The sequence below is a fragment of the Mesoplodon mirus genome (genome assembly GCF_964341445.2).
Source record: "Mesoplodon mirus genome assembly, chromosome: 7".
Lineage (NCBI taxonomy): Eukaryota > Metazoa > Chordata > Mammalia > Artiodactyla > Ziphiidae > Mesoplodon > Mesoplodon mirus.
Window position 1 is genome coordinate 74835474 of NC_138983.1, and position 15833 is coordinate 74851306.

At 46.9% G+C, this 15833-nt stretch overlaps 1 protein-coding gene across 1 annotated transcript in view; it reads right to left on the reverse strand.

The window, feature by feature from the left end:
* LOC309807971 (forkhead-associated domain-containing protein 1-like) overlaps positions 1-15833 on the reverse strand; it is a gene marked incomplete at both ends in the record, with an annotated part of 251083 nt that overhangs the window by 215197 nt on the left and 20053 nt on the right. The gene's annotated exons all lie outside the window — the stretch shown is intronic.

Here is a 15833-nt window from a genome sequence, read left to right on the forward strand (position 1 = left end):
GTGCAGCCTTCGTGCCAGGCACCCAGTCAAGAGATTCACATGCATTACCTCATTTAATACCCCTGATGCTCTGTGATGAGCCCGAGGCTGAGCAAGACCTAGTGACTTTCCCAGGACCACAGATTTGGCAGTGAGCGTCTGAGCTGGTACAACGCCACCTCTGAGCTCTGAGAGGCTGACAGCTTTTTGTCTACCTTGCTCAGCACCGTATCCTCAGCTCCTAGAATAAACCCTTGGCACATACACAGTAGGTCCTTAAATACTGGTTGAAAGAAAGAATGAACACATCTCCGAGATGCAAGCCCAGCTCTCCAGGACACACACATCCACACTGTGTGTCTCCCTGGCATTCCCATTCCACCTGTTCCCCGAAGCCGAGAGCTCTGGGGTGGCAGGCACCCCAACTGGCTCGAAACCCAGCTGGCTCATTAGCCTGTGATCCTCAACATCTGCCACATCTGATTCTTGCCAGACGCTCCATAAATATCTATCGAGGGAACCTTTTTTCATCTGACCCGGCGGAAGATGTCTGTAGCTACTTTCATTAGAGAGCACATCAAAATCCATCTACACAGGGAGAAGCAAATGCTGAGAGGTGCTGACACCTGGCTTTGTGTTGGTTAATGCTGTTGTGGCCATCCCTCCCCGAGCCTAGTGGTTAAACCGTGACATCGTGAATGCTACCATTTACTGTAATTACTCACCGATTTCTCGCGATAGCCCTGAAGGGGAGGAGCTCTCCTTATTCCTAGCTTACAAATGAGGCTTGGAGAGGTTAAGGACTTCACCAAGCTCAGGTGGTGGTGGAGAGGGTGGTGGGACTGGGGTTCTGGAAAGCTCTTTCCCTCTCTGTCTCTCTCTCCCTTCTCTGCCCCAACCCCACCCCCAGTCGCTTGGCAGAAAAAAACACACTTTTCAAGGAAGAAGCTAAGTTCAAAGGTTTGCCGCCTGTGGCGGTCACGTTTCTCTTTCTGCAGACTGCAGACACGTAATGAGAAACAGGACAGAATGCTTCCGAAATAGGAGCACTGGCAGACAGAACTTCCTATAGCTCCAGCTGGATTGTATTCAAGAGGAAGGTTCTCCACTCACTCAGGTTCCCAAACCAGTCTTTTAGCTACAGTCTTTCCCAGCCAAGTCAAGAATCTGGTGAATTCCCCTGAAGACTTTTTTGGAGTCAGGGAGAACACTGTTCGGGAAAATCAAACTCCAATTGCCTGGCGACACCTGGCCCAGCATTTATGATGACACTGGCCCCGTTGAAACCTGTTTCAGGAACGGACTTGGCAGTGTTCCAGAACTCTGTTACCTTATGTGAAGATTCGAATTTCTCTCCACTGTGGGCACCGCGGTCTCCACCTAAGCTTTCTTCCTTTCTCTCCTTTCAGAAGCTGAGGTGTCCTGCTTCTGCGTTGCACTCACTTCTCCATCCATCCGATCCCTTCCCGTCCTCTCCTCTGGGGCTGTCTTGCCTCAATCATTCCTACAACCTTTCCTCATCGATTTAATAAAGATTTATCGAATGAAAGGGCTGAAGGTGGGAAGGGGGAAATTTGAATATGTTTTACCCCCGCCTGAGAGAAAACAAATCGAGAGACCACGGGTAGTGTGGAGGAATTCCCTTTTGTGCTGGGATGCTCAGGTAGATGTGCCTCACTGCCCACTAACTGCCAGGGTGCTAAAGGGAGTGCTCATATCTCATGCCTCAAGTGGTTCACTGCCGTAGTGGACAGGCCGCAACCCACCTGGCTCTTCTGGAAATTCCAGGAATCTCCCTCCCAATCTGTCGGCCCATTGCTGTGGGTGGGGCTAAGCAATCAACCAATCACACTCCCTGGACATACTGATTGGTTCAGTGGTGGGGCAAGTGATCCAATCAGAGGCAAGGAGACCCAAGAAGACTTGGCTGGACACCAGGATCTGGAGTGACCTGGTGGGACTTCAGAATGCAGCCAGCATGAGGGAGTGGAGCCCAGACATGGAGAGAGGGAAGCTGTTTATTTATTTTTCAGATTGTGGTAAATAACCTGCAACATAAAATTTATCATCTTAGCCATTTTAAAGTATACAGTTCAGTGGTGTTAAGTATAGTCACATTTCTGTGAGATGGATCTCCAGAACTTTTTCGTCTTGCAAAACGTAAACTCTATTAACCATTAGACAACTCCCCATTCCCTCCGCCACCCAGCCCGTGGTGACCAACATTCTGTCTCTATGAATTGGACTACTCTAAGTACCAAGTACCTCAAATAAGTGAAATCACATGGTACCTGTCTTTTTGTGACTGGCGTATTTCACTTAGCATAATGCCCTCAAGGTTCATCCATGTTGTAACATGTCAGAATTTCCTTCTTTTATTTTATTATTTTTGTGTGTGTGTGGTAGGCGGGCCTCTCACTGCTGTGGCCTCTCCCGTTGCGGAGCACAGGCTCCGGACGCGCAGGCTCAGCGGCCATGGCTCACGGGCCCGGCCGCTCCGCGGCATGCGGGATCCTCCCGGACTGGGGCATGAACCCGTGTCCCCTGCATCGGCAGGCGGACTCTCAACCACTGCGCCACCAGGGAAGCCCTTCCTTCATTTTTAAGGCTAAATAATATTCCACCATACAGTTTAGAGTGTATTTTTTTAATCCATTAAGCGTCATGGGCACTTGGGTGGTTTCTACCTCATGGCTATTATAACTATGCTGCTGTGAACATGGTGGGGAAAATAAGGAAGCTGGTTTTGAGCACTGGCTGGGGTGCTACCCTGAAGTGCTCCATCCCTGAGGCTGGCTAGAGCTGGTTTCTGTTGCTTGCAGCACACAGAGCCCGAACGATAGGGCCCCTAGTGGGAAGGAGCCAAAGATGTATAAACGCAGCAGAGACTCCAAGCTCTTCGGGTTTAAAAATTTAAAAATAAAGGTTTTTTTTTTTTTTTTCTCTGAAGCATGTTGGTTGAGGGTAGCTTTAGTTGGATGGTTAAAGTTGGTTTTCTCTAGTTTCCCGGCTTGCTTTATCAAAGGGAAGGTCAAGGTTTTCTCAGAAATTGCTGCTGGCAACTACAACGATACAGGCAGGGAGAAAAGCAAACATAAGAAGAAGACTCACATTAAAAGCTAGCTCTGGGCTGTACAGGAAGCATGGGGTCAAGGTCAGTTATCAACAAGTTTGTTTTTATTATTTATTTATTTTAGATTTAATTCGGTTTATTTTTGTCTGTGTTGGGTTTGCGTTGCTACGTGCAGGCTTTCTTTAGTTGCGGCGAGCGGGGGGCTACTCTTGTTGTGGTGCGCAGGCTTCTCCTTGTGGTGGCTTCTCTTGTTTCGGAGTGTGGGCTCTAGGCGCATGGGCTGCAGTAGCTGGGGCACATGGGCTCAGCAGTTGTGGCACGTGGGCTCTAGAGCGCAGGCTCAGTAGTTGTGGCCCATGGGCTTAGTTGCTCCGCGGCATGTGGGATCTTCCCAGACCAGGGCTCGAACCTGTGTCCCCTGCACTGGCAGGTGGATTCTTATCCACTGTGTCACCAGGGAAGTCTTCAAGTGTGTTTTTAGAAACTTTAGTTTAAAAATACACGCTAATGCCTTTTCTCTTTCTTTGTGTCTGTTCTCTGACCATATGGTATGTTGCCACGGTTGGGTTTTTTGTTTTGTTTTTGAGGTAGCATATGTGATACTCCTGATTTCTTTTCCATACTACCTTTAAAATAGCAGGTTGGGGCTTCCCTGGTGGTGCAGTGGTTGAGAGTCCGCCTGCCGATGTAGGGAACACGGGTTCGTGCCCCGGTCCGGGAAGATCCCACATGCCACAGAGCGGCTAGGCCTGTGAGACATGGCCACTGAACCTGCGCGTCTGGAGCCTGTGCTCCGCAACGGGAGAGGCCACAACAGTGAGAGGCCTGTGTACCGAAAAAAAAAAAAAAAAGCAGGTTGTCAACCACCTGGATTAACCATGACCACATCCACGGCTGAATTTATATTAGCTTTAATAAACACAGGTCAATGATTTACTCAAGAAGTCACTATCCATTTTCTTTCAAATTATCTATTTGTTATTTGTGTTATCTCCCCAATATCTGCTTCTAACCCTGTAAAGAGTATAAGTTGAATGGGACACCCTAAAAAAATTTCGAAGTAGTTTGCACATCGAGTGCCTACAGTACACATGAATTCTGCCAGGAAGCCCTGGAGCCTGCAGAGAAGGTGGAAACTTAGACCTTGCCCTTGGAGAGCTTGTTATGTGCTCTGCCATTTGTAAGTAATTGTGGACAATACAACGACTATGAGCCACTGTGTAGAGAAGCCTCAGATGTGCCACAGACTGTGCTGGGCACTTAATGCATGTGGTCTCATCTGATCTCCAGAATAATCTTGCAGGAGGCATTTTACCCCTCATTGTGTGGATTAAGAAACTGAAGCTCAGAGAGGTTAAATGACTTGCCCAAGGTCTCACACCCAGGAAGCGGTGACACTATTTGACTCCAATACCTGTGCTCTTAGGACTTCTAGGTTACTCGAAGTCATGATTTATTACCTGCTTTCCATACTCACAAACGGATCTTAGACGATTGGTTAGTGAATGATAGGATATTTTCCAAGTTAAAAAAAGGAAATGAACATTAGATGGTGTGAAAAAACACAAGACATCGCATGGGCTACTTAGAAATGGGATTTTCTAGGAACACTGACAACTGTCTTATGGAAGTGTTATTCTTTCTGGTACATGCCACGCCCTGGAAGCAGCTCAGAGGACCCCAGCCTCCATCCGGGAAGACCTGTGGTATGTTTACTGCTGTACCAGAGGAGTGCTGGGGCCAGCTGGTACCTGCCCACGAGAACTGATTGTCAAATGTCCAGGAATTTTGCCAACTGGTTGATAAACACAGCCATTAATAAGAATTAACTTACATAAATTTACACTTAAATTATATCAGAAACAATTGGTATACAAACTTAAAAGTCACCCCTTCCTAATTATTTTACTCTATTTTATTATTACCTATGCTCTTGAGGTTATTTCACTCTACTATATGTTTCTGTTGGAAATGTTACATAGTAATGTGTTACCACACCTCTCTTTCCTTCTCTGTATTCAGGGATGTGTCATTGGGAGCTGGAAATTGACCGTGGAGTGCGTATTACACCATAGAAATCAGGAAATGTTATAAATGAGGGCTTGGTTTTTAAAAAGTTTTATAAATAGGTTTAATAATGGTGGTTCATGTAGAGCTTGATTTTGTTTGTTTGTTTGTTTTGTTGATTGCCTAGACTTAAGACGGTAATGGAGAAAATGTTAACAATGCAGATTATACAAAAGCACGTTGTTTCTTAGCCGTTATGTTATGAATAAAGCAAAAAATTGGGGAAACGTTCTTCCAGTATTTAAAAATTATTATCTGATGCAGCAACAAAGTCACTCATGTCACTGATGAACATGTGAAGTTCTAACGTCTTTCTTTTTTCACTTGTATTATTCATAAATCCAAAATATCCAAAAATACCCACGAGTGCTCAGGTTGGGAACTCTCTCATTCGTTAACTGCAATGAGAAATTGGCTATGGATACAAGAGTTCACCTAAAGTCAATGAAAGCATGCTGTGAGACTCAGCTGGCTATATAGAATTTACAAGAAAGAGTACTGTATATTTTGTTACATGGATAGACTGTGCTACACATTCTTTATATCAGTAAACCTTATGCTATGCATCCATGTACTTTACTTTTTCCAGAGAGCTGGTCATTAAATATTTACCAGCCAATTGCTGGCTGTGCTGGCACCCAGCAGAGTGCCTGCTACTCATGGTAGGTGTTCGCTGACTGAGCTGAACAGTTGGCAAATGGAGTGTAAATAAAAAGCACTTTGATTCTGGGGCTGGGATGGGGAAAACACATGCTAAGCCTGGTGCATCTTGTAACAGCAGAGAGTAAGCAAGTGCCCAAAACGAAAAGGTGGGAAGATGCTCAAGGACACAGCAAGCAATCTGAAAGAGCTCCCAGTGGCCAAGGCTGGAAGAATTTGAGCGAAGAAATATTTAATGAGTATTGGATTATAATTCAAGGCGTAAAATCAGTATACATGGATCCATACTGACATAGATACATTAGTGAGTAAATACATAAAGGAGGGAGAAGAGACCGGCTTCCTTACAGAAGAATTTAACATACATAGATGTGGAGCTTAATTCCCATGGTCTGGAAGGGCCTGGGGGGTAGGGGTGATGGTGGCGAGCAAGCACACTGACCGCAGCATGGAGGAGCCATGGACCTGGAAAGACAGAATGGAGACTAGAAAACATGGCCAGTAGATCTCAGAAGCCAGGAGAGGGTGCTACTTGGTGCCAGGACAAATGGCCTTTATCTCAACAGCTCCCGGGGTGTCACCGTAACTCAGAGACGGGTAATAATTCTATGTCCCCAAGAAAAGGGTAAATCACGTACGGGGCTTCAGTGTGAGAAATCAGGGTTATACATTTAGAACACAGAACCGCCAAGTTATACATTATTTTTAGGTTTTGGAACTTAAAAGAATTAAGTCCCTTTGAGCTGTTCAGAAAAGCCATTCATTTGGGTTTTTCCCAGCTGTGTTAAAGGAGATCTGGCCCATCTAATTTTCCCATTTTCTTGTAAATCTTCAATCTTACGGTTTTTCCTTTCCTTTCAAGTTCTAATCAGCTTCCTGGTCAGTCCATAAAATGGGAAATAGAATCTAATGAGAAAACAGCCGGATTTTTGCAAATAGCTTTTGCTACCCCTAGACTTGGCCTGCTTCAATTCGGTCTTGCCAGATAGAGAGACGGAATGAATGAATGAATGAATGATCATCAACTAAGTTCAGAGAAGGAGCAACGTGGTTCTGATTTGGTAACAAAGGGTGTGGTCTGCCAGAGGAAGCAGGACGCAGCCCGGTTCCTGGCCGAGTCTGGGTTCTGTCTCAGCAGGATGCTAAGGGTTCAGCCCGCGCTCCCGTCTCCACCTCCCCTGATGTCATCTGCATCGCCTGTAGACATCTGGTGACAACACAGCCTCAGGGGTCCTTTTGTGTGAGTTTCTGCTGCAGAGGTCGAGACTGAGGCTGTCTGCTGCCCCGTGCCCTCCACTTCACTGGTCTCGGGAAATCGCCTTTGATATAAAACACCCAGCCTCAGGAGTTCTCATCACATCAGTAAGTCCCCACGGGACCTGTAAGAGCACAGGGTAGAGGAAATCCTACAAGGTCAGGTAGGAGATGACAAAGCTTGACCAGAAAGAGGCTTTGTTCTGAAGGGCACCATACTCTCTGGTCATTCACTCAGTTGCCGGCTTCTCAACCCCCGGTACAGTAAAGCCACATCCTCCTCAACAACGGGCCCTATTCAGAGGTCCCAGGAACGTGGAAACACCACCCTTCTTGGGGATGGACAACTAAGGCCCCGACTCTGAGCTTCTCATCACACCAGTCACCACAGGAGAGAAATGAGCAACTCTGCTTCCTTGGAGACTGGCCTGGGACCTTTCCAATGGAAAAGTGGATTATTCATCATTTTCCTCCCCCCAGATCCCTAGTGGCAAATCCCGTTAGGAAGGCTCCACTTAGGCAATAGGAATGCTTCCTAATGTCATGGACATCTTCTTTGTTTTTGCCTCCGCCGCATCCATTTCTTCCATCTTCTGGATGGGCACCTTAATTTTTTTGCAGGGAAGACACCCTTTCCCTGACAATCCTGAGTCCATAGAACTCTGACCCTTCCACCCCAGGGGTGAGACCATAACCCAGGCCTGGCCAATGAGAGCATTCCTGGTCCCTGGCCTCAGTGATTGGTTCAGGGGAAGCCATGTGATCCAAGCCACTGTCAATGAAGATGCTGGCTCTATCCCTGGAACTGCTACTTTGTAGGATGCTGGGGCTGCTGGTGGCCACTTTCCTACAGGTGAGGCAAGAGTCTGTCTGAGATTGGGAAGCTAACAGGGAAGAAAGAGTCAGATTCCTGACCATGATTTGGGCGCCTGGATCCAGCTGGGCCTAAGCTGCAGCTTTTGGCCTTTTCAGTTCCATGAGCTTTTTTTTTTTTTTTTTTTTTTGCCTAGGCTAGTTTTAGTTGGTTTTCTGATACTTGCAAACAATCAAATTTCCTGGACAGTATGCTTACTGAGACTTTAGCATAAGCATCACTATGTACTCAGAGTGAAAGTTGTTTTAAAGGTTATGACATGCTCAAATAAAACCCACCAGACTGTTATCATGCACCAAATTTACCTTTCAACTTATAAAAGTAAAGCAGCATCTCCAGAGAAGAATGATTTAAGACCAAGGAACCAATCATAAGACAAGTAGTAAAACGCTGCTTAGAGAAACTTTGATAGATAAATAGTTCTCTAGCTACAGCAGGCTTCAGACTACAAACCCCAAATTTCTGCTTCAAAAGGGACTCAGGGAAGACATTCCATAGTTTCATTTATTTCGTTTTTTGGCCTCGCTGTGCACTTGTGGGATCTTAGTTACCTGACCGGGAATTGAACCCAGGCCCTCAGCAGTGAGAGCACGGAGAGCACTGAGTCCTAACCACTGGACCACCAGGGAATTCCCAACAGTCCACAGTTTTAAAAGAAAACTTTCCAGTTGAAGAAACAGGTAAAATTTATAATATGCATCTGTTGTATATATAATATGTTAATGTCTAGTACATTTATCAGATCCATGTCAATGTAATTATATTATTACTATATTTGCAAATGCATATATATGTGTATGTATATTTAGAACCACATATTTCCAGCTCTCTTTTAAAGAGGTATTGAAAAGACTGTTCAAAATTTAGTTTTCCAGCTTGTCTGTTTTTTCTGATTCCTCAGTAAACTTAAGCAATTAACCAGCACATTTCCTGGCACACAGTAAGGCTCAATCTGAGTGAGTTCTTTCTCCCCAGCTCCCCCCTCTATTTTAAGTTCTTCTTTTAGAAACCAAGTCAAATGAAAGAGGCAGGACTGCATAGTGTTACAGGCAGAGGCTGGTCAACGTTTTCTGTAGAGCCAGACAGTAAGCATTTCCAGCCCTGTGGGCCATAGGATCTGCCCAGCTTACTCTGCCCTTGTAGCCGACAACACAGGCAATACTGAAATGAATGGGATGGCTGTGTTCCCAGGAAACTTTACAGAAACAGGCGATGGCCCGCACTTGGCCCTGGGCCATAACGTGCCGACCTCGGGTTAAGACCTTGGGATCCGGCGTCACACAGACTCTGGTCCGGTTCCCGGCTCTGCTCCGTCTCTGGGACCCTGACGAGTGTGTCATTTCTGTGCCTTGTCTGTAAGACACAGGGATACCAACAGCCATTTCTTAGTCTGTGAGAAGTGGGTGAGATAGTGCACGTGAAATGCTGGGAACACTTCCTGGTCCATAATAAATGAGCATAAAACATTAGCCACCAGGTGTGATCACCATCGTCAAAAAAGGAGAAGAAAGGGTGCAACTGAATTTGTCCAGGAACGGCAGCAATATCCCTGGTAAAGAGTTAGTGGGTGGACTTCCCTGGGGGTGCAGTGGTTAAGAATCCGCCTGCCAATGCAGGGGACAGGGATTCGAGCCCTGGTCCAGGAAGATCCCACATGCCGCGGAGCAACTAAGCCCATGGGCCACAACTACTGAGCCTGTGCTCTAGAGCCCGCGAGCCACAACTACTGAGCCCGCGTGCCACAACTACTGAAGCCCACGCACCTAGAGCTCATGCTCCGCAACAAGAGAAGCCACCGCAAAGAGAAACTCGCGCACTGCAAAGAAGGGTAGCCCCCGCTCGCCGCAACTAGAGAAAGCCCGCGCGCATCAACGAAGACCCAACGCAGCCAAAAATAAATAAATAAAATAAAGAAAATAATTAAAGAAAAAAAGTTAGTGGAGCCAGGGACTTCCCTGGCCGTCCAGTGGTTAAGACTCCACGCTTCCAATGCAGGGGCTGCAGGTTTGATCCCCAGTTGAGGAACTAAGATCCTGCATTGGTGTAGCCAAAAAAAAAGTTAGTGGAGCCAAACAAGCAAGGAAGCCAGATAACTGAAAATGCAGTTTCTCCTATTATCAGTGGCTTTCGTTTTTACCCACATAATGAATCATCCCCTGTCAGCGTGTGAAATTGCAGGTTGGACTGGGAAATGCAAGACCTTCATTAACCGCTGGGCAGTGAAGGACCTGCCTGGGCTCTCACGGCCCCACGATGCTTCGTGCTATTAGGAAAAGGCTCCAAGGGACTCAGGAGAGCCGGCTTTTAATCCTGCCTCTGGATCTATACGACTGATGCCTAACCTTGGGGAAGTCACTGAAACTCTCTGAGCCTCAGTTTATGCCATGATAGGGGTGGTCCCAGGGACCTCTATAAAAACAACTGAAGGGGGAAAGGGGACCTGGGATTAATGAGTAGCTCCTTGGCAGAAATCGGAAATTGAAGCTCAGAAAGGTAAAGCCAGTTGCAGCTGGCATTTCAACTTGGGTCCATCCAACTCCAAAGCCCTTGCTTTCTGGATTGTGTTCTGCAGAGCTTCCCCATTAAAGCAGCAAGGAATATTGGCCGACAGAGGGCGCTCTTCTCGCAAGACAGGACGTCATGACATTGCAGGGACAGAAGACAGTATCCAGGAGCCACGTGGGAGAGTCTGGCTGGACTGGGAACAGGGCAGAGCAGGCTACAGGGAAGGCCAGACACAGGCAGTCATGGGGATGGGGGCTGCCGACAAGGAGCTGTCAACCCCCTCATGGAACAACTCGGCACGTCATTTGTGGCGCCTGGCTTCCTTTTTCATTCTGGCCATTTCCATCAGTTTTGCCGTATTTCAGAACAGAGAAAGACATGATGGATACATACGGGTGACGTGGGTTTCCTTACTCAGCTGCCTTGTAAGAACGGCGCCACTGTGACTAGCACAGATTGTTTCCACACCTCCTTTCCCAGAGCTCAGAAAGCACGAGTAAAGGCAACAACCAACAAAACCCACAACACGGCGGCACACCTGACTCTGGGACTTCAATTTCCCAAGCCTGGTGCCAAGACTCTATGGGATTAATCAACGGTTGCTTCAGGGCATTGCAGATGGCCCTGCGGGTTATGTCCTGCACAGTTTCAGTGGGCGCCATCCACATGGACTACGTTGTGAATGGTGACCCTGGAGTTGTGCAATATGGCAGCCCTAGGTAATACTTTGATGAGAGAGGTATAATTTACAAAGTATGGTCCTGGGGGCTTCCCTGGTGGCGCAGTGGTTGAGAGTCCACCTGCCGATGCAGGGGACACGGGTTTGGGCCCCAGTCCGGGAAGATCCCACATGCCGCAGAGCGGCTGGGCCTGTGAGCCATGGTCGATGACCCTGCACGTCCGGAGCCTGTGCTCTGCAACGGGAGAAGCCACAACAGTGAGACGCCCGCGACCACAAAAAAAAAAAAAAAAAGGATGGTCCTGGGCACAACCTGGCTGCCAATGCACTTTGTCAAACAAGAGTTTTTCTTTATATTTTTCAATCTTGTATGTTATTCTATGGGTAATTTATCTGCAAATGTATTTATCTGCTAGCGGGGGCAGGTCTTGGGAGGTTTCCCTGTCCAAAAGGACACTTACAAAGGAGGCATCTTGGCTGCTCCATGCTGGTTTGCTTGACTCTAAAGCTGAGGGTTATCATGTGCTTATTAGGTGCCAGACGCTGGACTAAGCAATTTACGCACTTTGCCCACTTAATACCACAGTCACTCAAGGTGGTAGGAACTATTGTTACAGGAGTGGGGACCGAGGCCCTGAGAGGTAGATGATTTGTGCACGTCCAGTATAAAAGCCGGTCAAGAGCAGGGCTGGGACGGCGCTGGAGTCAGCCTGACCTCAGGGCACGTGCTCTAACCACTGTGACATCTGCAAACACATCTGGATTCCTAAGCGCCCCGCACCTCACCCCCTCCCCCAGTAAAATGCTGTCACACCCTCCTCTGTTGGTTAGGGTCACCACAACACCTGAACTAAATGCTTTCATTTGGGAACTCTTTGTCGGGAGAAGAACAGTTCTCATCATACTTAATCTGTATGATATCAGGGCAGTCCTCCGTGGAAACTCCATCCAAGGAGGAAACACAGCGCCCTCACCAGGGACCCCAAAATCAATTGGAAACAAGAATATGCCGGAAGCAAGAGGGCCACGAAAAGCAAGAGGGCTTCAAAATATTTGATGAGAGATGCTCTTCAATACCTCTCCCTTTTCCCCTCTTCCTTTCTCTTCTTTTAAATAGCCAGCAGGTTGGGGTCATCAGGAAGTGGAATTTGTAGGAAGGTGTCAGGCAGTCCACAGGCTGCCCTCACACGGACGCTGCAAAGGACCCCTCCATGAATATGAGCATCATGGATGGAAGCTTCTCAAGCTGGGGACACCCCGGCAGAGAGCACTTTTGAGAAGATGGGGCTGTGGAGAGTCCTGCAAAGTGCCCTGGGCACAGGCCAGGGGAACACTTGTGCAGCTGCCTGCAGTCAACCGAGGAATGAAGCAAGGTGCAAGTGCGTGTAGGAATAAGAATTGAAAAAATCCGTGCATATTCGAGTGACCGTGAGAGTATGCTTTCCTCGGTGTGAAAACCAGTCAAGGCTACTGCTCCAGCTAGCATCAGACTAAATGGTTTTCTCCCCTCCTTTTTCCACAAGTGGGGATAGTGTTTAATTTGCACTGACAAGCTGTGTGGCCCTGGGGAAATTACTTAACCTCTCTAAGTTTCGGATTCCTTGTCTGTCAAATGGGGATCATGGGAGAACCCATCTCATAGGTTGCTATGAGCGTGAAATAAGGGAGAGCAGGTGAATTGCTTAGCACAGTGCTGTTCACGTCAGTGATTCCTCCTGCTGCTCTCCTGGTTTCTCTTCTTACAAAGCATCTTCTTCTGTCTTATCTACTCAAGGTTAGAGGTCGTCATCACTTTTTCCCACAATTATATAAGAAGCACCTTGTAAAATAAAGTCCCCATTCCATAGTTGTACACCCGTGTGCATAACAAACTTACTCAAAATGGCCAAAAGGTGGAAGCAACCCAAGTGGCCATGGATGGATGAACAGGTAAACAAAATGTGGTGAATCCATACAATGAAATATTCAACTGGAATGAACCATGAGGATATCATACTAAGTGAAATAAGATGGTCACAAAAGGACAAACAATGTAAGATTCCATTTATATGAGGAACCTAGAATAGTCCAATTCACAGACACAGAAAGCATGGTGGGAGGGGAGGAAGGAAGCAGGGGGTTTGATGTGATGGGCTTAGAGTTTCAGTTTGGGAAGATGAACAAAGTTCTGAAGATGGATGGGGGTGATGGCTGCACAACAGTGTGAATAGATTTAATGCCACTGTGAACTGTGCACTGAAACATGGTTAAGATGGTAAATTTTATGTGTATTTTACCATAATTTTGAAAATTAAAAGTTAAAAACAAACCCCAAAATGAAATACCTCCAAGGTTTCTCCGAGGTTTGGGGTGATAGAAATGGAGGAAAATGTTCTGAGAGCAGGTTGTGGTGATGGCTGCACAACTCCATCAATATATTCAAATTGATTGAATTGGACACTTCAAATGGGTGAAGTTTCTGTTATGTAAATTGTACTTCAGTGAAGCTGTTAAGAGCAAGCAAGCAAACAAACACATGCTGTGATCCGGAGGAAACTTTGGAGGATGAAGGAGCTGTTCACTGTCTTGATTGTGGCTATGGTTTCACAGGTGTACCCATATGTAAAAGCCCATCCACTTACAGACTTTAAACATGTGCTGTTTATTGCATGTCAATTATATCTTAATAAAGCTGTGTTTTAAAAAGGCAGAAGAGTATTCCATATATAACGAACTCCTTATAATATATTAAACTCCTTAGAATATATTAAACAATATAATTTATTAAACAATGCCTCCTTTGGATGGAAATTTAGGTTTCAAATTTTATGCCCCTATCAATAATATTTCAATAAATATCTTTGTAGGAAAAAAGAAGAAAAAAATGCAGATATTGTTTGCTGCTCCCCCTCTTCTTCTCCCCACGGGCAAGCCACAAAGTCAGAATTTCCCAGGGAGGGGGCCTGGGAACCTGTAATTTTACTGAACATTCCTGAAAATTTCTTGGAATCAGACATGTTGGGGCACATTGAATCAAACTTCATGAACTTGGATTTTCAGGCTTGGGAGTGTGAAATCCCCTTTTCTTTGATCCCTAAAAAATTCTGTAAGTGTTCCATACAAATGATTCTAAATTTCGGTTTCCCTCCTATTGGCGGTGCATCAGAATCATCAGGGAGCTTGTGAGAATGCATATTCCCAGGCCCTGCTCCCAGGGAGGATGTGTATGGTTGCCAGATTTCGCATAAATAAAGAAATGAATAAATCAATATATAATAAACTATAGGGTGTCCGTTAAATCTGAAGTTCAGATAAACACCAAATAATTTTTTTAGCATAAGTGGTTCCTTGCAATAGTTGGGCCACACCTGTACATAACAATGATTTGTTGCTTCTCTGAAATTCAGATTTCACTGCGTGTCCTGTATTTCATCTGGGAATCCTAAGTATGAGTCCTCAGGCCTGGGGTGAAGCCCACATCTGCACTGTGGGTCTGCTCCCCACGTGCTTCTGACGAGGGGGATCCTTAGAACCCATGTTGAGAACCCCTGATCAGGTCAACACCTTCTGGGTCAGGAGCCCCTCCTCAGGGCGGCCAGTGGATCCCAGTGCATCCCACAAGTGAGCACACTTTAATGTTGGTCCAAGGAGGAAAAGGGGGCTGAGAAGCAGCAGGAGAAAACTGTCCCAGGTTTTCAAAGCCAAACGTGGTGGATGCGGTGTCACAGGCCCTGCAGCCTGAGGGACGGTGCTCATCTTCTCTGAGTGGGTATTTAAGGCTGCCTAGTGGACCCACACCCCAGGATTCTGTCTAGATTCTCTAAACTTTATTTATTTATACCCAGCCTCGTCCCCGAAAGGACTTTAAGCCTCGGAGGTCTCAGTCCATGCAGGGTTCTTGGTGCTGGGGAGTGAGGTTAACACGCCGTCTCTCTGGGACACACACGACAGGTATTAATTGTGTGCTCACCACGAATGGGCATTATTCTGGGAGTTTTACAATGATAACCATCTCATTTAGCCCTCGAGATAAGCCTGCAAGGTCATTGCTGTCGTTGGCCCCATTTTGTAGATGAGGAAACCGAGGTTCAGAGGGGTCCAATGGCTTGTGCAAGAGCACACCGAGTAGGCCAGTGGCAGAGCTGGGGTTCTGACCCAGGACTGTGTTGCTAACCAGCCCCCATCCTGCCTCCCTACTGAACCAGATACTTCTGGTCACTGAGCTTTGCTGGGCGAATTTTGGGTTACGTTCCGCTTAACCTGGGGCCATACTTTAGGTCCTGATCCCGGGAACATTTCTGATCCGGTGTGATAACAGCTGGCAGGCCTTGAGCGTCTACTCTGGCCAGAGACTTTGACTTTTTATACATAGATACTCTCTCAACGCCCTGCACCGCTGAGAAGACCCAGACCCAGGCATACAGAGAAGCCTGGCCGAGGTCACAAAGCTAGGAAGTTGCAGAGCACTGATCTGCCTAAAAAGGAAGCATCCATCTCTGCATCTTCAAAAGCACACACCTGCTTTCCACCTCCCCTCGCCAAGCTTCACTTTTCAGAAAAACGCTCTCGCTCCGGGCTGGTCGCTACGCAACCCTTGCATGTAATTCCAAGAAATGCCCAGAAGAGGGCGCGAGGACTCGCTCTCCCCGGGCACCCACGCGATGGGGCTGAACTTCGCAGACTCGCGAAAGGAAGAGTGACGCGCTCCAGACGAACTCCACCTGTGGCCGTACCCGAGCCCTAGGCTGCACGGAAGGGGACAC